This window comes from Biomphalaria glabrata, chromosome 13 (genome assembly GCF_947242115.1).
Source record: "Biomphalaria glabrata chromosome 13, xgBioGlab47.1, whole genome shotgun sequence".
NCBI classification, from domain to species: domain Eukaryota; kingdom Metazoa; phylum Mollusca; class Gastropoda; family Planorbidae; genus Biomphalaria; species Biomphalaria glabrata.
The window spans coordinates 34,549,096-34,575,187 of record NC_074723.1 but is presented as its reverse complement, the minus strand read 5'-3'; the positions used below and the strand labels follow the sequence as shown (position 1 = coordinate 34,575,187).

The following is a 26,092-nucleotide window of genomic DNA, read 5'->3' as shown; positions in this document are numbered from 1 at the left end:
GAAAAACACATTCTGCTTTAATCCTTCCTTTTCTCTGGTTCTTTCTCTTTCTTTCTTGTTCTTCTTTTTCTTTTTTCTTGTTCTTTCTTGTTTTTCTTTCCTTTCTCTTGTGTTTTTCTCTTTCTTTCTCTTTCTTTCTCTTTCTTTTTTTCTTTTTCTTGTCCTTTCTTCTTTCTTTCTTGTTTTTCTTTCCTTTCTCTTGTGTTTTTCTCTTTCTTTCTCTTTCTTTCTCTTTCTTTTTTTCTTTTTCTTCTTTCCTATTTCTTATTCTTATTTCTCTTATTCTTGTTCTATCTTCCTCTTTTTATTTTTTTTAAAAAAGGAAACTGTGCGATTTTCTAAGAGGCTAATCAAACACATTCCTCTTTTGACGCTTTTATTTTGTGTCCATCCGTCCCGTTTAGATCTCGTGAAGTAGAAAAGATAGTGAAAATCTATCATCATGTTATTTTAGACCATTCAAAGTTCTGATGTAACGGCTACTTTTTTTTTTCTTTCTGAACACGAACATTTCAACTTTTAAAATCAACTATGCATGCAGGAACACATGAAACTAAATAGAAAGGGAGGTTACTTTTTAGCATATTTAATTTACAGATGTTTGCAAACGGTTTTAGAATGTATGTCAAAAAAAAATATTTTTCAAAAATGTTTAACTTATTTAATAATTTTTTTTCATACTAATTATATATATTTACCAAAAATATTTACTTTAAAAAAAAATAAATATAAATCTATTTATTATGCATAAAATTAAAACGCAATTTTAAATAGTAAATATTAAGTAGTGTTTCATATTGTACACTTGATTGCCGTCCTCGCGCCTCAAAAGAGGATAGTATTTCTTTTTTTAAGGAAAAAGTTTCTTTCTTGAGGCTATGAATGAGAGATTGGTTCTTTACAAAACAAAGAGATTAACTTTAAAAAAAAGCAACATCCCAATAGTCTTAAATAATGGCTTTTCTTGACCATTATTTTAATCAATAACTTAGAAATATAATAACTTAGAAATCTAATAACTTAGAAATATAATAACTTAGAAATATAATAACTTAGAAATCTAATAACTTAGAAATATAATAACTAAGAAATATAATAACTTAGAAATATAATAACTTAGAAATATAATAACTTAGAAATATAATAACTTAGAAATATAATAACTTCGAAATATAATAACTTAGAAATATAATAACTTAGAAATATAATAACTTAGAAATATAATAACTTAGAAATATAATAACTTAGAAATATAATAACTTAGAAATATAATAACTTAGAAATATAATAACTTAGAAATATAATAACTTAGAAATATAATAACTTAGAAATATAATAACTTAGAAATATAATAACTTAGAAATATAATAACTTAGAAATATAACAACTTAGAAATATAACAACTTAGAAATATAACAACTTAGAAATATAACAACTTAGAAATATAACAACTTAGAAATATAACAACTTAGAAATATAATAACTTAGAAATATAATAACTTAGAAATATAACAACTTAGAAATATAACAACTTAGAAATATAACAACTTAGAAATATAACAACTTAGAAATATAATAACTTAGAAATATAATAACTTAGAAATATAATAACTTAGAAATATAATAAAAACAAGTCGAGTATGGTTAGATTTAGTGTCATTTTTTTATTAACTCAAATGTGTGGTTAAATAAATTTATGTTGACATAGAAGACTTGATATTCACAGCTTTTTGAGTTCATACATTTCTTTTCTTTCTAATGTTAGTAGGCCTACCTATTGAAATTTAAAAACATAACAGTGTGTGAGGATGAATTAAAGTACTGTAAAATATACGTAGACTTTTTCCTAACTATGCTTTTGTTTATTTTATATATTTATTAGTAGTAAAAAAGCTCCACCTAAAATACATATGATCCTTGAATTCTTGTATTTTTGTTAACATTTGAATTATAACGATCCCTTAACATACATATTTTTGGCCAGTGAATGTCAGTATTAATTTTCTTGACAATATTCCCCCATTAGGTTACGACTGTTAATTAATTTCCAGGTAGTATCTTTCTGAAACCTTACTTTTTTTTTTTTGCACTTACAATAAAACGCCTGCATTTTAACACACTCCAACTTGTTTATTATTTAGCACTCGAGAAAAAAAAAGTAACATTTTCATCTAAGCCCCTCCATGTCCCAAAAAGTAAATAGATGGTGTATTTGACTGATTCTAACAAACTGGTCAGTGTAAGGCAAGCCTTGACTTGACTACGTGTAGTCGGTCATGACAAGACAACCAAGAGATAGTCTTTGTTGTGTGTTAAGGGGTCAGGCGAAAAAACTACACACTGCCGTGTTCAGTCAAGCATGTAAATCTCTTTCTGAAACGCTTTGTTTTTAGCTTACAATATCTAAATCTTACTGCTTAGCCGAAGATATATTTCTTTTACGAGAATGTAAACTTTACTGTATGGTTTTTCATTATACAGTAAGTCAATAGATTAAATTAATAGGTTTGTGTGACGTCACAGTGTTAGACACTAAGTTAGTATTTTAGTTTATGTATAGAGACGCACCATAATGGACGGGTTTTGAACGTGACTAGTGACGCTTTGACTTAGTTGGGTTGGAGGCTACTTAGAGAAAATCAGTTGGCGATAGGATTTCAAAGGGTTAGGATGTATTTTATCGACAGAGACATCAACTGTGGCCTTTTGTGAATTAAACCTTTATTTAAACTGTATAATAGTGTTTCAGACTCGTCTCTTCACTGTTAAAACAGATGGTTGTTTGTTTGCTTGTGAATTAATCACATTGTAATACAACCGCACAAGAAACCCATTCATCTGCAGACTAATCTGTCATAATCTGACAGGCATCAGTAATTAACTAAAAGACAGACAGGGATCCATCACAACGGAAACCTGGTGAAAGTCTGACCGTTTTGGATGCGCAGGAAAATTACGTCAGAAAAACATCCATTACTAATATGTTTTTTTATAAAACTCTAGATCTCAACGACCCTTGTTTCTTTAGTTAGAGGCTTCTGAAGAAACTGCGACAACTGTTGATGACTCTTTCTATTCATACGAAATTTGTTTTTGTGAATATTTCTATGAATACCATCAAGATTTTTTTTTCCATCTGAGGATTCAATAGTAGGGAAAGCGACACAAATTCATACCGCATCTTGATATTGCTAAAATATGATGATAACTTCTAGAAGAATTTGATCCAATGAAAAAAAAATATTCCCGTATCTCTTATATGTGTGTTTCTACAGAATCTTCCTGCTTTTACCTGTTTTTTTTTCCTGCAGCCAATATTGCACTAATTTAGGAATTTTAATCCAGCCTTGTCATGACAGGTGTAGGCTACTGTCCAATAAAAATGAAATTTTAAAAACTTGTTTCACTTGCTGTAGGATTTGATTTCGTAATCGTCCAAAATTGCAATAAACTCGTTTTGTATTAGTGGGGATATTTACGCTTTCGGTGTGGAACTAAGCTTAGTTCGAAGCACATGTTATGTCAGGAGTGGTTTGTTCTAGGATAATGGTTTCACCAAATCTACGAAATTGCTTTCAATTTTCGACCCTCCACTACATCTTTAATTTAGCAATGTCCACGGAGTCCCAGATTTTGCTTTGAGAGAAAACGAATGATGTCCAAGATTCTCTTTAGATAATCTCTGTACTCTTTCCCTATTCTTTAATTAAATCTTGCGCCTTGGCGCCTTGCTGTCAATACAGTTCCCTACTCGCAGACAAGTTCCCTCCAAGCGATTGCTGAATGTGAGCTCTGTTGGTCTCATTTATAGTTTTCCATTTTCTTAGATAACCTCCATTACTCATTGAATCTGTCGTTGGATTTAAATGTAGATGTAGTACTTTACCTTGTTGAGAAGAGTAAGCAGGGGTAGCACAACTTTGGCATTAGCTGGAAGAAGGAGACTTTCCAAAGCTTTCTGGCCTGTCCTATTGCTGAGTTTGTGTTTACATTTCAACATTACAATGATCTCGAGATGAAACAAAATATGCGCCGAAAATAAAAGTAAAAATGTAAAAATATGGGCATTAAAATTGATAAGAAGTAGTGAATTCTTTCCAGAATGACTAAAACTAAAAAAGAATCACATTGAAATGAAAATAAGCTACAAAAGTTAACTAGAGTCAATAAGATCTGGATTTAGATGAAACCCGTGTACTGAATATTTAAAAAAAAATGTACCAACACAACTTTGTACGTTATAATAATACGAAGCATTGAACAATGCATGTACCATGTGACTCTGCAGGAAGTGTAAAAGTGCGTTGGCTTCAGAGCTTTAAACCAATGTACAAAGAAATGACTAGGCCTAACAAACTGGACAATATTAACTTCCTCCCTCGCAAAGAACAATCTACAATCTTCCAACTAAGAACAGGACACACACCACTATTAAATTACCACCTGAACAAAATAAACTCCACACAACTACCCCTTTGCAGACACTGCGCCCACCCCTTTGAAACCGTAAACCATATCCTCTTTGAATGCCCCTCCCTAATCCACCTTAGGCAGACCCTACTTCCACTACAGCCCAACATAACCAACACCCTGTACGACAGTGCTGAACAACTGTAGAAAACAGCACCCTTTTTTTCCTTGGCACAGTCTGCAAAAGAGCTCACAGCTCAACAGCAATAAAGCTGGCTAGAAGAAGAAGAAGAAGAAACCAATGTAATTAAATTGGTTCAAGATAATCTGCAGCTTAAATGTATTGTAAGGAAGCATATAGGAGAAAAACAAAGCAGCGAACTAAATACATTTGTTAGTGTTTCTTCCTTTGAAAAACAGATGTGTAGATTTTACTGACAAAGTTTATTCTCGGCTTGATGCCCCTCATCACTTGATGCCCTGTGCGGTCCGCACCACCCGCACTCCGCTAGCTACGCCACTCTAGCATGCTTATAGGAAAGTATACTTACAAGAACGATGGCATGCAACATTTTTGCACCGGACTATTCGAAGTTAAGGTCTCGCAGGACTTAAAACAGAAAAAAAAAATTAAATAGAAAAAAAAAAAATTAAAATAGAAAAAAAAATTAAAATAGAAAAAAAAAATTAAATAGAAAAAAAAAAAATTAAAATAGAAAAAAAAATTAAAATAGAAAAAAAAAATTAAATAGAAAAAAAAATTAAAATAGAAAAAAAAAATTAAATAGAAAAAAAAAATTAAAATAGAAAAAAAAAAAAATAAAATAGAAAAAAAAAATTAAAATAGAAAGAAAAAAAAAATTAAAATAGAAAAAAAAATTAAAATAGAAAAAAAAAATAAAAAAAAAAAAATTAAATAGAAAAAAAATTAAATAGAAAAAAAAATTAAATAGAAAAAAAAATTAAAATAGAAAAAAAAAATTAAAATAGAAAAAAAAATTAAATAGAAAAAAAAATTCAAATAGGAAAAAAAAATTCAAATAGAAAAAAAAATTAAATAGAAAAAAAAATTTAAATAGAAAAAAAAAATTTAAATAGAAAAAAAAAAATTAAATACAAAAAAAAAAACAATTTTGTCACTATTGTAAGGATCGAAGGTGTGCAAAATGTTGGAGTGTGTGTGTTTTCGTTTACGTTAGCTGGGCACAAGAACAGTCAGTCTATTGAGATGTTTTGTTTTTTCTTCAGCAGATGTTATATGTGTATGCGAGTAATTGGTCGAGTGTAGATCTGGTCTTCGCCAGGAGTGGGTTCTTTATTCTTATCTTCTTCTTATCTTATATAATACAGACGTTACTTCAAAAAAAGATGATTACGTCCTACGCGTCAAGCATTTAGTCATGTATATTAACCAATGACTTAAATTCTGCCAAGTCACTGGTTTTCCTGGCTGGCTCAGGCAACCCATTCCATGCTCTAATAGCACTAGGGAAAATGGAGTATTTGTACAGATTTGTCCTAGCATATAGAACGAGGAATATACCTTTATCTTTGTGTCTTTCAGAGTATTTTATTAAGTTTAGTTTTTGTATTTAAAGATTATGGTTCAGTGTTTTATGTATAATTGCTATTTTACTTTTGAGTCTTCTGTCCTGAAGGCTTTCTAAATTTAGTGATTTTACTAAAGGTGTTACTCTAGTCAAATGTGAATATTCGTTTGTTATGAATCGCACTGCTCTATTTTGTGTCTGCTCAAGTTTCTTAATGTTTTCTTGAGTTGAGGGGCCTAAACGGAGGATGCATATTCTATTATTGGCCTAACCAAGGTTAAATAACATTTTAGTTTCATGTTCTTATTTGATTTATAGAAATTTCTTTTAATAAATCCTAATGCTTTGTTTGATTTTTTATAGTTTCATCAATATGTGAATTCCATGACAGTTTTTCATTTATTATAACACCTAGGTATTTTGCGTTTTTAGTCTTTGTTACTGGTTTGCATTGAATAAGATAAGTGGAATTAATTTGTTTTAGTTTTTTTGTTACTCTTAACAACTGACATTTTACTGGGTGGAAAGACATGCTCCAATTTGATTCCCATTTGTGTAATTTATTTAATTCTATTTGTAAAATATCTGTGTCTTGTGTTGTTTTTATTTTTCTATATATCATGCAATCGTCTGTAAATAATCTGACTTTTGTTCCTGAAGTAATGCAATTTGGTAAATCATTTATGTAAATTAAAAATAGTAGTGGACCCAAGACTGTTCCTTGTGGTACACCTGAGTTTACTGTTATCGGTGTTGATTTAGAGCCATTTATTATTACAATTTGCTCTCTCCCTATCAGAAAATCTGTAATCAACTGATGCAGTGGACCATTAATGCCGAAATATTTTAATTTTTTTAAGCAAACTATGGTGGTGAACTTTGTCAAAAGCCTGGGAAAAATCTAGTAAGATTGCATCTATTTGTTCACTATTATCTAAACCTTTTGAAAAATCATCAAGTAGTCCTATTAGTTGTGTTTCACATGATCTATATTTCCTAAAGCCATGTTGGTAGGGGTGAGGACATTATGTTTGTCTAAGTGGTTTATGATGTTCCTACATATTATGTGTTCTAGGATTTTACATGTGAAGCTGGTAAGTGATACTGGTCTGTAGTTTCCTGGGTCAGATTTTTCTCCTTTTTTAAATAGGGGGGTGACATTAGCTTCTTTCCAGTCCTTTGGTACTCTGCCCTGGTTAAGCGATGCCTGAAAGAGTATTTTGAACTTTGGGGCTAGCTCATTGCTTAGTTCTTTGAGTAATCTAGCTGGAATACCATCAGGTCCAGACGCTTTATTTGGTTTGGTGTTGGCTAATAGTTCTTGAATTCCATTTTTTTGTACTACTATATCTTCTATGTTGTCTACTTGGTTCAAATTAAGTAATATGTTTTTGTCTCCTGGGGCTGAGAATGCTGATGCAAAGTATTTGTTTAGGATGTTTGCTTTAGTTTCATTATCATTATGTATTATGTTATGTTCATCTTTTAATGGCGCTATGCCTGTTGTTTCCATTTTCTTAGAATTAATGTATGACCATAGGTTTTTGTTGTTATCTTTAGATATTACATTGTTTATGCATTCACTCTGCAGCTGTCTGCTTACTTTTTGGGTTAAGTGTTTAATTTGTATATACTTTTTGTAATAAATATAAAATGCGAATGGGAAAATCGTTTCAAAGCTTATATCAACTCACTTTGTCTGTCTGGTAAAAAGTTTGTTCACGTTATTTCTCCCACACCCATTTTTGGATCAAGCTGAAATATGGCACAATTATTTCTTTTACATGACAACACAAGAGTCAATTAAAAAAATAAACAATTAGATAATTAGCAATTGTTAACTAATTGTTTTGTTTGGTATCTTGAACAATGAAAAGAAATTGTACTTGATTTGAAGTGGAGGTATAGCTTTATACTTTGATGGTCGTCGCTTTAAAGTTGGATGCTAGAAAAACATAACAATAAAATCTTTTATTTTCATAGGCTAGTGGGTTGGTTTGATGAGACTGAGGAGACATTAGCCCTCGTGTTTGAATTTTTTTGTTATAAGTACATCTCTCCCCACTATTCAATTGGTCCAGACTAGCGATTTGTCCGATTGCCAGTCCGCCCCTGCTACAACGGCTGCTTCTTTGACCGCTGTTGATGTTCCTGAGTATTATTTTGTATTATCTTGACTTTCACTATGCCGCTGATTAGTTTTGTTTGTTTGTTTAAAATTATTGATTCGTATTTCAAACTTGATTTCAAGTGATTGCTTACACATTAAGACCAATAGCTAACAGAGCTTTAAAAATATTTTAAATGGACATTAATATTGAACGCGAAAGCTGGCAAGTATCAGACGATTAAAATACATTGGAGTTATCGTTCCCCCCCCCCCCCCCAAAAAAAAAAGGTTGCAAAGACAGTTTGTGTGGAAACAAAAACTCAAAATCGGCCCCCGAAGTGGTCCACCCAGGCAGGCTTCAATATTTTCAGAAAGAACATCCAAATGAAATTATATCAAAGACAAATGAGAGATAAGAATGAAGAAAAAAGGTTGACAGATCTTGTGTAGTGCCCCAACGTACCAGTAGATCAAAGGATAGGTGCAAGTGAATGCAAAGTTAGATGTGAACCTGGCCTAACTAGTTCCCCTTTCAGACCTTGTGGTCTATAGGGCAGATGATGTAAAGTTCATCTGTTTTTGTGGCCTACGGTTAACGAGGGTGTCATGTACCCAGCATAACGACCAAACGCCTTTACTTTTCCCCAACTAATGTCAGGTACCCATTAGAGCTGGATGGACTCAGAGGCGCCCAAGGATTCCGAAGTTGAAAATCCCAGTCTTCACCAGAAATTCGAACCCGGGAAACCCGGTTCGGAAGCCAAGCGCTTTACCGCTCAGCTACCCCGCCTCTCCTGGCCTAACTGAAGTCTTATAATTGATGTAATTGTTTTGAAAAGGCTCAATCTCTTATTCGAATCCTCATAATTATTCTAGATTAAAAACATTGCCTCAATGAAATGGAGTTTACAAGATTACTATTCGTTTTAAATTAGGTTTAACTTATAATGCTCACTAATTAGCTTTTTCTCTTTAAAAAACTGCTTGCATAACTGCTTTTAAAAATTAGATTTTTCGCTTTCAGAAATAAAAGAGTAGCCGTAGCATCAGAACTTTGAATGGTCTAAAATATTGTGATGTCGGATTTTCAATATCTTTTCTAGTTTAGGAGCTCTAAACGGGACGGACGGACAGACGGACAGGCGGACGGACAGACGGACAGACATTTCACACAAAACTAATAGCGTCTTCTCCCCTTTCGGGGGGCCGCTAAAAAGAACCAACTTTCTGTTATACGTGCTACCGTAGTCGTTTCAAGACGTTTGTAAACGAGAAATTCGTCTTTAAAATCACCTCATTTATAACCCTAACTTTTAAAACAAACCTCGGTTGTTGAGTATCAAATGATGACACAATAATGGAAGCCTCATACCTTCAGCTCTTTGATCTTCGTTAAATTTCGGCTTAAACTACTGAACTAAAACCATACCGTAAATTAATCGACATTTTCATTTCTTAACGTTATCTTTTGCGAGATCCATTTTCAAGGGTATACCATAATGAAAATATAATTGACAATATTAAACAAAATAGTAAATTACCAATAATTAAATGACTTATTTGTTAATTTTTAAAATTAATTTGTGTTTTGTTATGTACAATAACGTTTAAGGTTTTTAACTGGATCCGAGAATTGGCGTGGGATAAATAAAGTGTTGAATTATCTAAGGGGACAAAACCCTACATATGTATTTGTAAATAATGAAAGATAAATTTTCCTCGCTGGCATCCAAAAAAAAGAAAACCAATTACTAGAAAATCATTGACTAATTAGCTAATTGCTACCTTATTGCATGACTACTTTTTTAAAAATTGATTCATGTCTTGTCTATGCCAATAAATAATTGTGCAAGTTTTAACTTGATCAGAGAATGTGGCGCAGGGGGCGGACTGGATGTCAAAATCGGCCCAGGCATTTCTATAAAATACAGCCCATAAAATGTTTATCAAATGATGGGCCTTCAATTATAGGCCTATCTGTTCTCAAAATCATTTGGTTATTTTTTTTTACAATGTATCGATAACTGTATGTATGCTCTATATCTCTATAATTGTAGGCTCTAATGTACATGAAACAAGCAAATCAATATTGAGATTTAATTGAAATGAAATGACTTTTTTTGATAAAGGGATTGTCAACCCGTTGATTTGTTCTCAGGGAAGACACATTTTTAAAAAAGTAAAACTTGATCGAGCAAAATGGAAGTGGCATAGAACGCAGATGGCACACACTCCAGAAGTAGAAATAAAAAGTGAAGGTCTGTTTAAAGATGCTCAACCTGTGACCACAGATATATATCAAGCAATGTGTTGTAAATGGAGTATATTCCCCGCAATGACATATAATATCAAATTAAGACTTATCGCAAACAAGGTCAATATTTTGTTTATTTAGCTCCAATTAGTAAAAACTAATCCAAAATCCCCACTGTTACAGTACACTCTTTCTGCTGTTCCCATTTTAAAAATATTTTTTACCATCAACCCTAAACCTTAACGCTCAAACTTCTCCACTCTCCAGCAGTCGCCACATTTTATTTAGAAGGTAGAGGGGCGTTCATTGACAGATTCCATTCATTGTGCTCCCTTACTCTTGTTCTTTTCAACTTTTTTCTCAGCCACTTTAACACTAGTCAATTCATCTCCAGTCACTTTATCTCCAGTCACTCTATCCCAAGTCACTTTTTTCTCAGCCACTTTATCTCCAGTCACTTCTTTCTCAGCCACTTTATCATCAGTCTCTCTATCCCAAGTCACTTCTTTCTCAGCCACTTTATCACCAGTCACTCTATCCCAAGTCACTTTTTTCTCAGCCACTTTATCACCAGTCACTTCATCTCCAGTCACTTTTTTCTCAGCCACTTTATCACCAGTCACTCTATCCCAAGTCACTTTTTTCTCAGCCACTTTATCACCAGTCACTTCATCTCCAGTCACTTTTTTCTCAGCCACTTTATCACCAGTCACTTCATCTCCAGTCACTTTTTTCTCAGCCACTTTATCTCCAGTCACTCTATCCCAAGTCACTTTTTTCTCAGCCACTTTATCTCCAGTCACTCTATCCCAAGTCACTTTTTTCTCAGCCACTTTATCTCCAGTCACTTCTTTCTCAGTCACTCTATCCCAAGTCACTTTTTTCTCAGCCACTTTATCACCAGTCACTTCATCTCCAGTCACTTCTTTCTCAGCCACTTTATCACCAGTCACTCTATCCCAAGTCACTTTTTTCTCAGCCACTTTATCACCAGTCACTTCATCTCCAGTCACTTCTTTCTCAGCCACTTTATCACCAGTCACTCTATCCCAAGTCACTTTTTTCTCAGCCACTTTATCACCAGTCACTTCATCTCCAGTCACTTTTTTCTCAGCCACTTTATCACCAGTCACTTCATCTCCAGTCACTTTTTTCTCAGCCACTTTATCACCAGTCACTTCTTTCTCAGCCACTTTATCTCCAGTCACTTCTTTCTCAGCCACTTTATCACCAGTCACTTCTTTCTCAGCCACTTTATCATAAGTCAATTCATCTCCAGTCACTTTATCTTCAGTCACTTCTTTCTAAGCCACTTTATCACCAGTCACTTCATCTCCAGTCACGTATTTCTCAGCCACTTTATCACCAGCCAATTCATCTCCAGTCACTTTATCTCCTATCACTTCTTTCTCAGCCACTTTATCACCAGTCACTCTATCCCCAGTCATTTCCTTCTCAGCCACTTTATCACCAGTCACTTCATCTCCAGTCACTTCTTTCTCAGCCACTTTATCATAAGTCAATTCATCTCCAGTCACTTTATCTTCAGTCACTTCTTTCTAAGCCACTTTATCACCAGCCAATTCATCTCCAGTCACTTTATCTCCTGTCACTTCTTTCTCAGCCACTTTATCACCAGTCACTCTATCCCCAGTCATTTCCTTCTCAGCCACTTAAGCACCAATCAATTCATCTCCAGTCACTTCTTTCTCAGCCACTTTATCACCTGTCAATCTCCAGTCACTTCTTTCTCAGCCACTTTATCACCAGTCAATTCATCTCCAGTCACTTCTTTCTCAGCCACTTTATCACCAGTCACTCTAACCCCAGTCACTTTATCTCCAGTCACTTCTTTCCCAGTCACCTAATTCCCTGTCACTTCATTTCCAGTCACCTTATCCCCAGTCAATTCAACCCAGCTTTGTTCCCTTATCTTATCCCTAATATTTTGTTCTCAGTTGTTGTGTAGTGGTGCTGTTTAGGCTTGACCATGGTCCATGCGCTTCCCATCCAATAAGTGCTCTCTGAGCCGGCTTAGAGAGCACCAGGGCTACTCCCTGGATGTGTGTATCCTCTTGCTCATGTCCTGAGTATAAAAGTAGCTCCACCGAAGTCAGTCTTTTCTGCCCGGAACCAGTCCACCTTGACTCACTGATTCCTAAGATGGTGAGCTTGTACCTTTTCATCTCAGCTGCCACTTGCGCTGTCTTCCCAGTCTCATACATGGTCCGGACGTACCATGTACTGATGGCGGTGGTGGTCCTGGTAGAGAAGATGGTCTTTGGCCTTTAAGTTTTCAGATGACTCTGGCTTTCAACGACATGCGTCAGAAACCTTCCAGCTGGAAGTCATTTCTTTCCCAGGTCCATGACTTCTGTTGATTAGCTGTTTGGTGTTTGTCTAGCTAGTGGTTTTTCTACGGGCTTGGATAGCTAGCTCTACGCCCAACCCTCCTGCTTTCTCAGCCAGGCTTGGGACCGTCCGAAGGCGGAGTTGAGCCGATTCATATCACCTATCAAATCTTTATATACATTGTCGTTAAAAAAAAAAGCCAAGAGAAACAATACACTGCAAGAACTAATTAGAAAAGACTGAAACATTTAAAGAAATAAGATATTATAATAAATAGACTTAGCAAAAGAGAGGAATGACAGTAGAAATAAAAAAAAAAAACGTAGTAATCAGTAACGTGAATAAAATGTTTAATAGATCTAGATAACAATAATAAATCTGTGATTAAAAATATATTACCGATTGTTTTTGTTTAGCGCAAAGTCATGCTTTTAGCTTTCTTAATGCGCTATGATCCTATCAGTAGTCTGGATTGTGTAGGAAATATGGGTAGGGAAAAAAAGAAGTGTATCTGCGTGAATGTTACCGTGATCGGTTTTTACATGCATACAAAAAATTAATTCAGGGCTCAAATATCCAAAAAGAAGGACTAATTCAACGTTAACCACGATATTCCAAGCGCGATTTTTTTCCCCTTGTTACATACAATCCAAAATAATTAATTAGCAATATTAATAATTTAATTAGTTATTTTTATATTGATTCTTGTTTTGTCAGGTCCATTACCTAATTGTGCAAAATTGCCACTTGATCGGAGAATGTGTGTGGACGAAACAACGTGTAGAAACATTTTACCAGTGACACAGAGTTAGGCTATGTAAAAAAAAAAAGAACTCAAAGATTAAAAATAAAAAAAAAACAAAAAAAAACTGCTTACCCGCAGATATGCATCGCACAGCACTCATCTCGATTTTCACATTTGTGATAACTAGAATAACAGCTTTTCATAACATCCAAAATAAAAAAGAGAAAATTATTTTGAAAAATAATTTTGAAAAAACAAAGCTTATAATTAAATTATTCATAGTTGATTTAAGTATGAATCAGTCATGTAATTAAATTTGCAATAGATGTAGAATAACAGTAAAAAAGCATTTATACAAATAAAAAAAAAAGATCTGAGTGACCTGAAATCGAACCCATGGCTCAAGCCATCTTAAGCTTCTCAAAACCAACACGGTAACCACTTTGCTAGTGGGGAGCTTATAAACATGGAAGATTATATAGTTATCTATTGTTTTAACATAAGGCGCGGTGGCTGAGCGGTAAAGCGCTTGGCTTCCGAACCGGGGACCGGGGTTCGAATCCTGGTGAAGACTGGGATTTTTAATTTCGGGATCTTCGGGCGCCTCTGAGTCCACCCAGCTCTAATAGGTACCTGACATTAGTTAGGGAAAAGTAAAGGCGGTTGGTCGTTGTGCTGGCCACATGACACCCTTGTTAACCGTAGGCCACAGAAACAGATGACTTTTACATCATCTGCCCTATAGGGGAACTTTACTTTTTTTCTTTACTATTGTTTTAATAGCCTCATCCTATTTTTTAGGTACTGTCTTTTCATCCCCGGTGTCTTCATCCCCGGTCACTTCATTTCCGGTCACTTCATTCCCGGTCCTTTCAACGCCCGGTCATTTCATCCCCTGGTCATTTCATCCCCTGGTCATTTATCTCCTGTTCTTATCATCATCTTGTCATTTTATCTAGCAAATAGTCATTGTAAATGTCAAGAAATGCGCAATATTTAATATGTTCATTTTTGTTTACATGACAAAAAGTGTAACGTAAATTAGATAAGAATAAAATTAATGCCATTAAAAACTATACAACTTTAACATATATAAATATAGTGGTCATGTACAAAAGTGTTTTTGTGTTCATCTACATTAATAAGATTAGTGGGTCTATGCTATTTATTGTAATTCCTGGAGACGATCAATCGATTAATATTACTGAACAATGTTTGTAATTCTCTTGCCTATAAAAAAATTATAACTGTAACGTTAAAAAGAAATTAAAGCAAAACTTATAAAGGCGACATGATATCCTGAGGATGGATGAAGTGAGCCTTTATAAGAAAAAATAAAACCTTACTTGAAGACTAAAAATGACGCGCCCATGTTCAAGGAAAAGCGGCCGAAAAATAAAATAAAGTGAAAAATTATCGTCAGGCGTTATCATCGGCTTGATCAATAGTATTCTAGTAGTTTACATCTCTCAAAAGATTTTCACTACTTTGACCGTCGCTTCAGTCAAGTACAAATTTGTTCCTTTATTCGAGGTATAAAACAAAATAATTAATCAGTTAAATAAGAAATTTTTGAAATCAATTCTTATGTTGTCACATTAAATAAGTACTGGCCTGAGTTTGTGCCTTTGATTAAATGTACCGAAATAATGCCAAAGGGAATAATCTTCGTTTATTTTAAACTGTCTAGAATGACATGTAGATACAAAGTTTCTTTAGTCTCTTTATCATAAGTGATAAGAATCTGAGGTTTCGTTAATCATAACAGTATTGAAAATTAATTAATTCTTATCTTATAGGTATAATCTGTGGGCGCACCTAAGTAGGTGTTGGAGTCCCTTAAGACACCCAGGCGGGCCACGTAGGACCGACGATTCGGAATTTGCCCCCCCCCCCCCCGACCTAGTCCCATCAGTTGTATTTTTTCATCTACCTGCATTATAACGACCCACACAGAGACAACACACACACTAATTTGAAATGAAACACTTTTGGTCTCTTGTATATTTAGTGGAACAGTCAGCATTACAATAAAATCCTCCACTATAAGAAAAGAATCATTTCTTATCACTGACATTTAGGCCACATCACTTTAAAAAAAACAAACTTTTTACCCGCATTTCCACTTATCTCCCTTTTGCACAATGTATTTTAGTACGTGTGTCGACCCGCAGCGTAGCATACGCCCAATATTTATTGACGGTGAACACTTCCTGAAACGTATGGGGAAGGGGGGGGGGGAATAAAGAGATCCTGATATTTGAGTAGGTGTCTATCCGAGGATAAACCACCAAAACACAGTACTTTGGCTCTAAGTTCCTTTAGACCCGAGGCCCAGATGGCCCGCTCTGGGTCAACCGGCTGGTCACGCTGAGCTACCAGCATAGATCCATCCAAACCCATGTCTATAAATACAAAAGTGACTGGAGTTAAAGGAAACACCTCCAAGGGCCTCTTAAGGCCTGTGACAAGAGGGACAATAAGGGTGGCTACCTTTATTTTTTTTTATTAGAGTTAGTCCCCTTTATTACTTGATTTAAGTCCCTGTTAACTGTGTACAATTGCCACTCTCTTGAGTCTTTTTTTGAGTCTTGAGCTAAGTAGACTTTATTTATTTGTTAGTACTAAGTTGGTTTATGTAAATGCTATAGGTTTACTTAGTCTCTTATCCTCTCCTGTATGTTTTTTTTTAAAGACATCTTTTGTTTAGATACGAGACAGTAGTGTGTCTCATGGATGACGTCATTTCATTGTTTATGCATGTATGATATTATTGTAAACCATCTTTGTGGTTTTTCGGCATAAGACATTATTGTGCATTATTGACCGGAAACTGTCTTGCTACTTTGCTTTGTTTCATTGTGTCATTTTCTATGGTGAGCCTTTATTGCCATTTATATTTTCCATGATCTTTTTCTTTTGTTTGTAAATAAATTCCTTTTTTTTTTTGTTGCAACTGAAATCTCGGAATTATTACTTGTCTGTCTCAGTAGTTTTGTACATCTAGTGGCTATAGTTATTAGCCTAGAAAATATAATTGGGACCACAAAGTACCACTGGACTATCTTGCCAGTACAGTACAGATCACTGGTCTTATGACCTATCCTAATTTTAGGTCACAAGGCCTAATAATTCCAAGTAGGTTATTTAGAATTAGACATGAATTCCAGTATTGTGCAGTGGAACAGTAGAGGGCTCAATGCCAATTATGATGAAATACAGCTAAAAATGGACTCGAAACTTCTGTAGCTGTCTGCTTATAGGAAACATTCCTGAAAGATAACATCAGTTTTCGAAGCTACAGCACTTAAAGCAGGACTGTTGATGATGCGGGGAGAGAATCAGGTGGAGTCCGACCACACTACAGGCCGTAGCAGCTAGGATAACCCTACACAAGGTTATCTCTTGCTTCAGCCTGTACCTAACTTCAGAGGCTCCATTGAACCCAACAGACATTAAAAACCTCATAAAACAACTTCCTCGGCCCTATATAATCCTTGCGGATTTCAATGCCCGTAACACTATGTGGGGATCCAACAGTACTAAAACAAGAGGTCTTATGCTGAAGGATATCTTCCTTCAACATGATTTATTCATACTTAATGATGCATCACCGACCTACTTGCACCCAGGAACTGGATCTCTCACGTGCATTGATCTCACTGTATGCGTCCCCGGACTTCTGGATGACTTTAAATGGTCAGTAAGCAATGACCTACGGGGAAGTGATCACTTTCCAATCATCATCGCTAACGATCTCCCCTCATTGGGACGACCTCAGCGGTGAAAGCTGAATAAAGCTGATTGGGAACACTTCCAAAAAAGATGTTCCGAGGATATCACAGACAATATCCTAGATGAACAGAGCCCAGCTGATACCTTTGCTAGCAAGCTACTTGGTATAGCCAGGAAAGTTGTACCCCTAACCTCCGCAAATCCAAAACGGCCTAGCAAACCATGGTTTGATACAGCTTGCAAAAGTGCTATTGGCGATAGGAAAAAAAAACGACTGGCTGCATTTATAAAGAATGCATCAGAAAGGAGAAAATTTATAATCTGCTCCGACTCCAAATCTGCATTGCTAGCTTTGGGGCGGATGAAAACTGACATTCTATTTGTACATAAGAGCCTAAAGCTGTTGGACCAAATATCAGCCAACCATAGGGATGTCACCTTCATCTGGGTCCCCTCCCATGTGGGCATTGAGGGAAATGAAGCCGCAGACAGAGAAGCAAAGAGAGCCCTAAATCAAGCAGTGTCAGGAACTCAAATTCCCTACTCGGATCTGAGACAAAGTATTGCCTCTGCCACCTATCAAGAGTGGCAGAACCGATGAGAGGCTGAGACTCACAATAAACTTAGGCAGATTGTGGCGGATGTCAGGTGGTGGCCCACATCAAAGGGTCTGACAAGGCGTGGTAGCACGACCATGTCCAGACTTAGGATTGCCAACACCTACATCACACACTCTTTTGTGCTTTAGAGAGAGGAGCCCCCACTTTGTGAGTACTGTAAATCTCACCTCACCGTGGAACATATCCTCATTGACTGCCCCAGATACCAGGATGTCAGGGAGAAATCATTTAGAGCACACACCTTAAAAACACTATTCGACAATGTCGACCCTGGGAGGTACTGGGCTTTGTCCGGGAGGTGGGGTTGTCTACGAAGATCTGATCTATAAATTGTGAACATATAATATTTACATAAGATTTTACCAAATTATTAAATTTTTACTACCTTTACTATTTTAACTGATTGAAAAACAAAACCTAATGAAATACTCAGAAGGTCACAAAGAAAAAGGCAAATTTCTTATTCCATTCGCAAGAACAAATTCTTTCTTCCATTTGAGTATATTAGAGAATGAAATGGGTTGCCTGAATCAGCCAGGAAACCAACGACTGAGTAGAGTTTAAGTCATTGAATAACATGCATAACTAGATTGACATATGAAATGCTTAGGGCGTAATTATATTCTTTTTTGATGCAACGTATGTAATTTATAAGACAAGATAAGACTAACATATTAGAAATTTCTTTAAACTCAAGTTATTTTACTCTTATCTCTGTCTGTCTTTATCTCTCTATCTGTCTCTGTTTCTGTTTGTTTGTCTGTCTGTCTGTCTTTCTTAAATTGAAAAGGGGACTAATCAAATGATTCTATTTAACGACTTTAATCTGGACTATAGCATATTTTAGAAATACTTACTCATATCCACCTAAAAGAGAAAACAAAAAAAAAAAAAAACAAATGGTTAATAGGACTAGCATTAATGTGAACAAACATTGGTACAAAAAAATTTCTCACAGTTTTCTAAAAGAAACATTTAACTCTTTTTCTCCTAATTAACGATACCATCGTTGATTGACCCCGTTAAATAAAATCAAGTTTTGGTTTTAAAAAGTATAAACGTGGGAAATAAACAATTCTGTCAGAACGTGGAAAAATAATTCGGAGATAAAGAGTTAAATTGGGCAGAGCTCTATCATTAGTATCAACAATTTCATTATCTATACATCGCAATATAGCTAACTCGCGTAAGGGAAAAAGCCGCTATTAGTTTGTGCATAGTGTCCGTCTTTTCGTCTGTCCAACTCAGATCTTAAAAACTAGTAGAGAAATGAAAAAAAACTCTTATTACACCATGCGCTGTGGCTTGCAAAGTTTAGATGCAACGGCAACTTTCGTATATAGGTTAGAAGAGTAATACCCAACATTCGTTAGCATTGACTTGTTGTTCACGAAATAATCCGGAACAACTTATTATCGATATTTAAACTATGCCATGTTGGGGAAAGAAAATTAAAGGTTAAATCGGATTTTCAATAGATTTAGTCTTCTTTTTTTTTTTTTTTAGATCTTGACGTGACGAACATACAGACAGAGAGACAAAACGCAGAAAAAAAAGGCTTAAATTTATCCTTATATATATCCTGATACGTGCGCAGTATAGCGTGAATGTGGCACGGTGCGAATGTGTGCTGAAAGGGTTAGAAGGATTTTAGAAATGGGGCAATGTAAACGAAGATCTAAGTGAAATATTACTATGTGTTATATCAAGATTAAAATCCTTATTATATACTATATAGAGGACTTTGGTGTATGATTAAGAGTCTCTTCAGCTCGTTACAATATATATATATATATATATATATATATATATATATATAATATATCAAATACATAGAGTATGTCGGGGGACAGCAGCGAGCAGGTTTTAACCCGTATCCATGGAGATATGTTCCCAGCACAGGTGTCTCTAATATTTAGTACTTTTTGTTTTTAGGCGCCTTACGCTTTCAAAGATCGATGTCTCAAATAATACATTGATTTTATTGGTCTTCTTTACTCCAGCCACTTGTTCTGAATCTGATCTTCTGTTTACACACAGTCCTCACTTACACACCTTCTTTGCTGTTCACTCAACCATGTACAGTGAAGGTCAACTGGTCATTTCATACACAGGCACACACACACAGCACTACTAGCCACGTAAAACACATACACTTACTAACATAATATCAAGAATATTATATAAGCTCCATTTATATCAAAGACACATGTATGGAATAGACTAACTACTGATTTTATAATGATTTTTCTATCCAAATATCTGACTTTGTCAAATGAAATTCTGACCTGATAGATTGCCACAGGAAAAAAGGGCACACAATGTGACAAGCAGAAACAGGGCTCTCATTCTGGTCTGGGCTAATTGTGAACTCTAAAGATACAAAAATAGATAAATAAAAAGCTATTTGTAGGTGTGTGTGTGCATAGTGTCAGGTTTTGGCTTTTCGCAGATGTGGGGAGAAAAGAGAGGTAACAAGAAAAAAGTTATTACAAGAATTGACGTTTCAGTGAGCTGAACTCTGGTTTCCACTAATTAACGTTAAATTGTGCTTCCATAAATATTCCACTAATAATACAAGCTTTTAATATACTTCAGTTTATTTTGTTTTAAAACAGAAATTAATGAGCTTTGTTAAAGCTAATTGCAAAGGTGTTATGAAGTGTATGTTTCTATGGCGGCTGCCTGGTCGTGCGGTTTGCTCGCTGGACTGTCTTTCACATTTATCGAATGTCCCGGGTTCAAACCCTGCCCGCTCCCATCCCCCGTCATCCTGCGGGAGGTTTGGACTAGGAAGTAATTATCTTCAACTCTGAAGGAACATCCGAGGCATGTAAAGCATGGCAACGGTTGGAATAGATTGTCGACATTGTCGACCGCAGTCTTAAGTAAAGTAGACGACTCCAGATTGCCAGAGTTAAAATACCTGTTTTTTTGTAAAGCTTTTCGAATTATTTCAAATTGTATTAATTTAAATATAATATGCCTGCAGTGAGTTTTTTTTTTTTTTTGTATACCAGCAGTTTAGTGCTACAAGGTATCGACCACCCACATCAAAATTGTAGTTCATCACTATCATCAGCCTCAATTTGATTCGAGGCTTGAGAGGCTCAAATCCTCTCTTGCAAAAGCCTCTTGACAGAAGCCCTGCTGTATTGCGAAGTGCATTCATGTCATCATACAGGTCGAGAATTTTTGGTTTTCCAGACCTGTAGGGACGGAGATCAGCAAGTCTGGGGCAGTTGAAAATAATATGAGACACAGTTTCCGCTTCTTCCCCTCAGCGGGGGCAATATAAATCAAAATTTGACCATAGCCGTAAGAAATCTGATCCAACAGGAGAGCGTCCTGTCCTGCACTGTGCTATAATAGCTTGCTCAGGCCTGGGCAGCCTCCAACGAGGGTGTCATGTAGCCAGCACAACGACCAACTGCCGTTGCTTTTCCCCAACTAATGTCAGGTACCATTTAGAGCTGAGTGGACTCAGAGGCGCCCAAGGATTCCAAAGTTGAAAACCCCAGTCTTCACCAGGATTCTAACCCGGGACCCCCGGTTCGGAAGCCAAGCGCTTTACAACTCAGCCACCGCGCCTCCCCTGGCCTAACTGATGTCTTATAATAGGCTCAATCTCTTACCGAATCATTGAAGGATTTTTATGTGTATATGAAAAAAAATATTGGAAAATGAAGTTTATAAGATTACTATTCGTTTTAAATTAGGTATAACTTATAATGCATACTAATTAGCTTTTTCTCTTTAAAAAAATACTTGCATAACTGATTTTAAAAATTAGATTTTTCGCTTTCAGAAAAAAAAAGTAGCCGTTGCATCAGAACTTTGAATGGTCTAAAACAGTGATGCTCAACCTGATTCCCCCTGTGGGCTATTTTAATTTCCGGCACTCGTGTTTGCGGGTCACATGAACGAAAAAGTAACGAATTAAAATTGACTTGAATTTGAAAATATTTTGAACACATTGGATCTGGAATCAACATTAATGAATTGGATATTTGAACTTATCTCTTATTCACGAGCTTTACAAAGACTCATTTTCTCTTTCGAGTAGATATTCCCATCGATCCTCCAATCTGTAGGCGTAGTTAAACTATCTTTTATTCGCGGCTTAAATCAAGATTGTCGCCATATTTGTTTTCTAACTCGGTTTTCATGTTTTTCTTCTTAAAAGAGACGCATTTTCTTTACAAATCAAATATGTTAACTTATTATCCTGTTCCACAAAAAGTAAAGGTCTGTTAACTTTTCCTGGTAGATTCTAGGCCTACATTTAATAAGAGTACAAATATTAACAGTCATGGTACCAATTAATTAAAGAAAAATTGAGGGCCCAAACGTAGGTAAAGATACATAGGTCAATATTTTTTTGGATGGGGGATTTTCTACACTTTGTGCCAACATTTCGGCGGGCCGGATGGAACCACGTCGCGGGCCGGATCTGGCCCGCGGGCCGTATTTTGGACATCATTGGTCTAAAATATTGTGATGTCCGATTTTCAATATCTTTTCTAGTTTACGAGATCTAAACGGGACGGACGGACAGACATTTCACACAATAGCGTCTTTTCCCCTTTCGGAGGCCGCTAATATAAGCAAAAAAAAAGTCACTAAATTCCGACCCCCTTTCCTCTGTGGGGGGGGGGGGATATCATTTTGGGAAGAGGAGGTTGAAACCCCCCCCCTGGCTACGCCCATGGTATTATGTCTGAGTATTTTATTAGATTAGTTTTTGTATTGTAAAAATTAGTTTTGTGTGTTTTAGTTTGATTGCTCAATTAGTTTGTAGTTTCTTAGTCCTTTAAGAGTCTTGAAATTTAATGAGCAGAACTGTATGCGTTTGGATGAAGGTACGCTTGAGCTTGGCTATTAATCAAGAGGGCTCAAGTTTCGACACCCCAGTGGAGCATAGTTGCGTTTACTATGCACCTAGGGGCAGACGGAAGACCTTCTCCAAGACACCCCCTCCCCACCGTTCGAGCACAAAGCATGATAGTTGCGTTATATAAGAGCTATTTAAGAAAAAATCTAATACCCTATAACAGGGGTTCTCAACCTGTGGGTCTCGACCCCGTTGGGGTCGATTAACGATTTGTCAGGGGTCGCCAAAGACCATCGAAAAAATGGATTGTTTTTGTCTATTCTTCTATTGCTGTGTGTAATTGCGGGGGGGGGGGGATCGCGGCAGAGTGGGGGATTGTTGAAAGGGGTCGCCTAACATAAAAGGTTGAGAACCGCTGCCCTATAACATTTTTTTTCTTGTATGACTAAAGTTTGGCTGGTATACAGATGTCCTTTTGGTTCCTTGGTTAACAGGTCTTATTGGTCTAATTGTGTTTCTCAATAGAGTTAAAGTAATAGGGCCCCTGTGATTTCTTTTTATGTAGACCTGGACTTACGTCTCCCTCCGATTGACTAGTAAAAAAACATATTACTACTAGTATAAGGTTTTATTGATACAAAAAAAGGTGACTTACCAGAATAAATAGATATATAACATTTGAGACTATCAAATACCTTTTTTTGTTTCGGGTAATGCAGTGTGTTATTTGAGCAAGTCTTTCTAGTGCTTTTTATTGGATGTGCAAGGTCATGTGATGAGACAGGTATGCAGATTTGTAAGCAGGTGTAGCCAATAGTTTCGAACGGTTGTGGAAAGATCATGAAATCAAAGTCCTCCGCCATGCCTAATCTGGGCTAATCATACTACGAGTTAGTGATGTCATTCTCAAGCAAGCAATACCAAGATGTAATCAAAAGATTAGTTTTGGTCTAATTGATTTTTTAAAAAATATTTTACTGAAGTCATATTGAGACCCTGTAAGGAAAAAAAAACTAGACATTTTGTCGCACTTAAAATAAAATAAAGTCAACGAAATGCCATGACATAATAATATTGTTCTAGCCCTGCCTTGCACACCGCCATCTATGTTAGTGATCAAAGTGCGCTTTAGCTCGGGCACTGTTGGAGACTAGACTTGACAGGAATGTTGACATTATTGAGTCAACGGAGCTCAACCTTAGTCAAGAAGCTGCGCTTAAGGCAGACTTTGTTATTATGTGCTTATAAAACAAACAAACTTATTTTCGCTTAGTTGTCACTATTGGGGTTCAAATGACAATTTTCGAAAAATTGATTTTTTTTTTTTCAGAAAATAAAACATTCACATTGTACATAATTTTTCATGCATAGTTAATAATTGTACAAAGCTTATATTAACTCATTCTATCTGTTTGTCCAAAGTCTGTGCACGTTATTTCTCGGACACCCCCAGCTTGGATCAAGCTGCAATTTGCAGAATTATTTTATTTTTTTTAATGACAACACAAAAATCAATTTTTAATAATTAACAAATTAGTTAATTAAATGTCCAATCATGCTTAAGGCGTATGACAGAAAGCGACAGAAAGCCTCGGTAATATTAAGCGTCTTACGGCGAATGAACACGACAAAATGGTCGCCAAGGCAGCGTTCTAAGGACGCTTTCTATCGGTTCGGAGTTGTCGCGGATCGAGATCAAGGGGCCGCCACCAGAAGGCTAAGATGAACGGAGATCCCAGATTGGGTAACACCGGCACCTATCATTACTTTGGACACAAGGGAGGTTTCGAAGATGGTGAACTGCTGTGTTGGCGACATCTGGACAATAGCCATAGCTAATGCCCAATCAATAGTCTCATTTCTAGTTTTTGAAAGAGGCTGTGAGGTTAGGGTATTAGTTTTAATCACTGTGAGCTCTCAGTCCTCTTACATTCGGTTTACTAGTCGTCTGACATAAATCTTGACATAAATCTTGACAGAGGTCGATCTTCACACAAGTGATAAAATATTTATGGAAAAAAAAAATAAAATCCTATCTTATAGTTTTTGGACGTTCAGGAACGTCATATTGTAGATTGTCAAGAGGGATTTTTCGACTCATCTTGGGCATGATCTACTTGCCCGGGTCCCCCCCCCCCCTCATGATAAGTAGAAATCAAACAATAATAATAACAATAATAATAATAATAATTGATTGAACACTATCAGAATCAGCCTACCTCTGTGGCCATAACCAAGTTGCAAAGTTAATACACCAACACCTGGCTTTGACTTACAATTGGATCGGTAAGGACACTCCCCCTTATTATAAATACTCTCCACAAGAGGTTCTCGAGTCTACTGAACATCTGCTGTACTGGGATAGGACTATTCTGACCGACAAAACGGTAGATTTCAATCGCCCGGATCTGCTGTTCATCGATAAAAAAGAAAAAACCGCTACCATTATCGATATCGCCGTACCACTGTCTCATAATTTAAGAAAAACTGAGATAGAAAAACAAAGAAAATATTGGAACCTAGACTTGGAGACTAAGAGTCTATGGAAATTGTCCAAAATAACAATATACCCCATTGTTATATCAACCGAGGGGATAATAACAACTGACCTCACAGACACCTTCAAGGCCCTTAACATTCCTAGTAACATCCTCGTTGCCTGTGAGAGGGCGGTACTGCTGCAGACCTGCCACATCACCAGAAAATTCCTCAGTGGAAACTGTTAAAGGGACTACGATGAATTCTGTTTCTCTTTAGCGAAACTCCGACCCTGGCAGCGCCAGAGAATGACTACTCGTTCATTTCTAACATAATAATAATAATAATAATAATAATAATAATAATCTTTATTGTCCATATGGAAATTTGTCTTACAATTTGTGCATTACACCAAAAAAAAATATTATAACTGTAAGAAACCAAAGTGTACATTGACACCAGACTCACTCGTAATTTACATGGGACAAATAAATAAAGGAGTTTAGATCTATGGCTTACTGCAAATAGAATCCATGTCGTTCAATTAAACAGCCACTTGTGGAACATGAACAATACTAATGATAATGACACTATAACGCACACTAGTTAACAACAAGAGAGTACGTACAATAGTTTATTGCAGGGGCCGACTGGCTATTTGGGTATTTTGGGCAAATGCCAGGTGGGCCGGTACCCAAATGGGCCGGTAGGGCCACCGAAATGGCCTGATCGAAGTCGCTATGGCACATATCAACAAGTTGTTAAAGGTTTTATAATATTCTTATTATGTTATTATTATTATTTTTATAGAAGGCTTTCTGAGCGTCGTGTTTAAACAAAAAAGTCTTTCACAGACATTACAGTGTAATACTCTTTTAATCAACACACATTTTCCGAAAATAAAATGTAGAATGTAGACAGTGCTACTAGTAGGCTTCATCTTTTTTGGGCCTACATAATTGCTGATTTAAAAAGACGCTATATTGCTTATCAAGATATAGAGT

General features: G+C 35.8%; 1 protein-coding gene and 1 long non-coding RNA gene across 3 annotated transcripts in view; one reads left to right on the top strand and one right to left on the bottom strand.

Annotated features, from left to right (window-relative positions):
• Positions 1-26,092, top strand: part of LOC106061491 (perlucin-like protein) — a 79,080-nt gene that overhangs the window by 24,763 nt on the left and 28,225 nt on the right. The gene's annotated exons all lie outside the window — the stretch shown is intronic.
• Positions 1,645-18,651, bottom strand: LOC106061494 (uncharacterized). Of its 2 annotated transcripts, none has more exons than XR_008774545.1 (4): positions 18,634-18,651; positions 13,554-13,616; positions 4,962-5,020; positions 1,645-1,774 (listed from the first exon to the last, which is right to left on the bottom strand). It is a non-coding gene; the product is annotated as an uncharacterized LOC106061494 (long non-coding RNA). The 2 variants fall into 2 exon arrangements; XR_008774546.1 differs by lacking the exon at positions 18,634-18,651 and adding an exon at positions 17,944-18,125.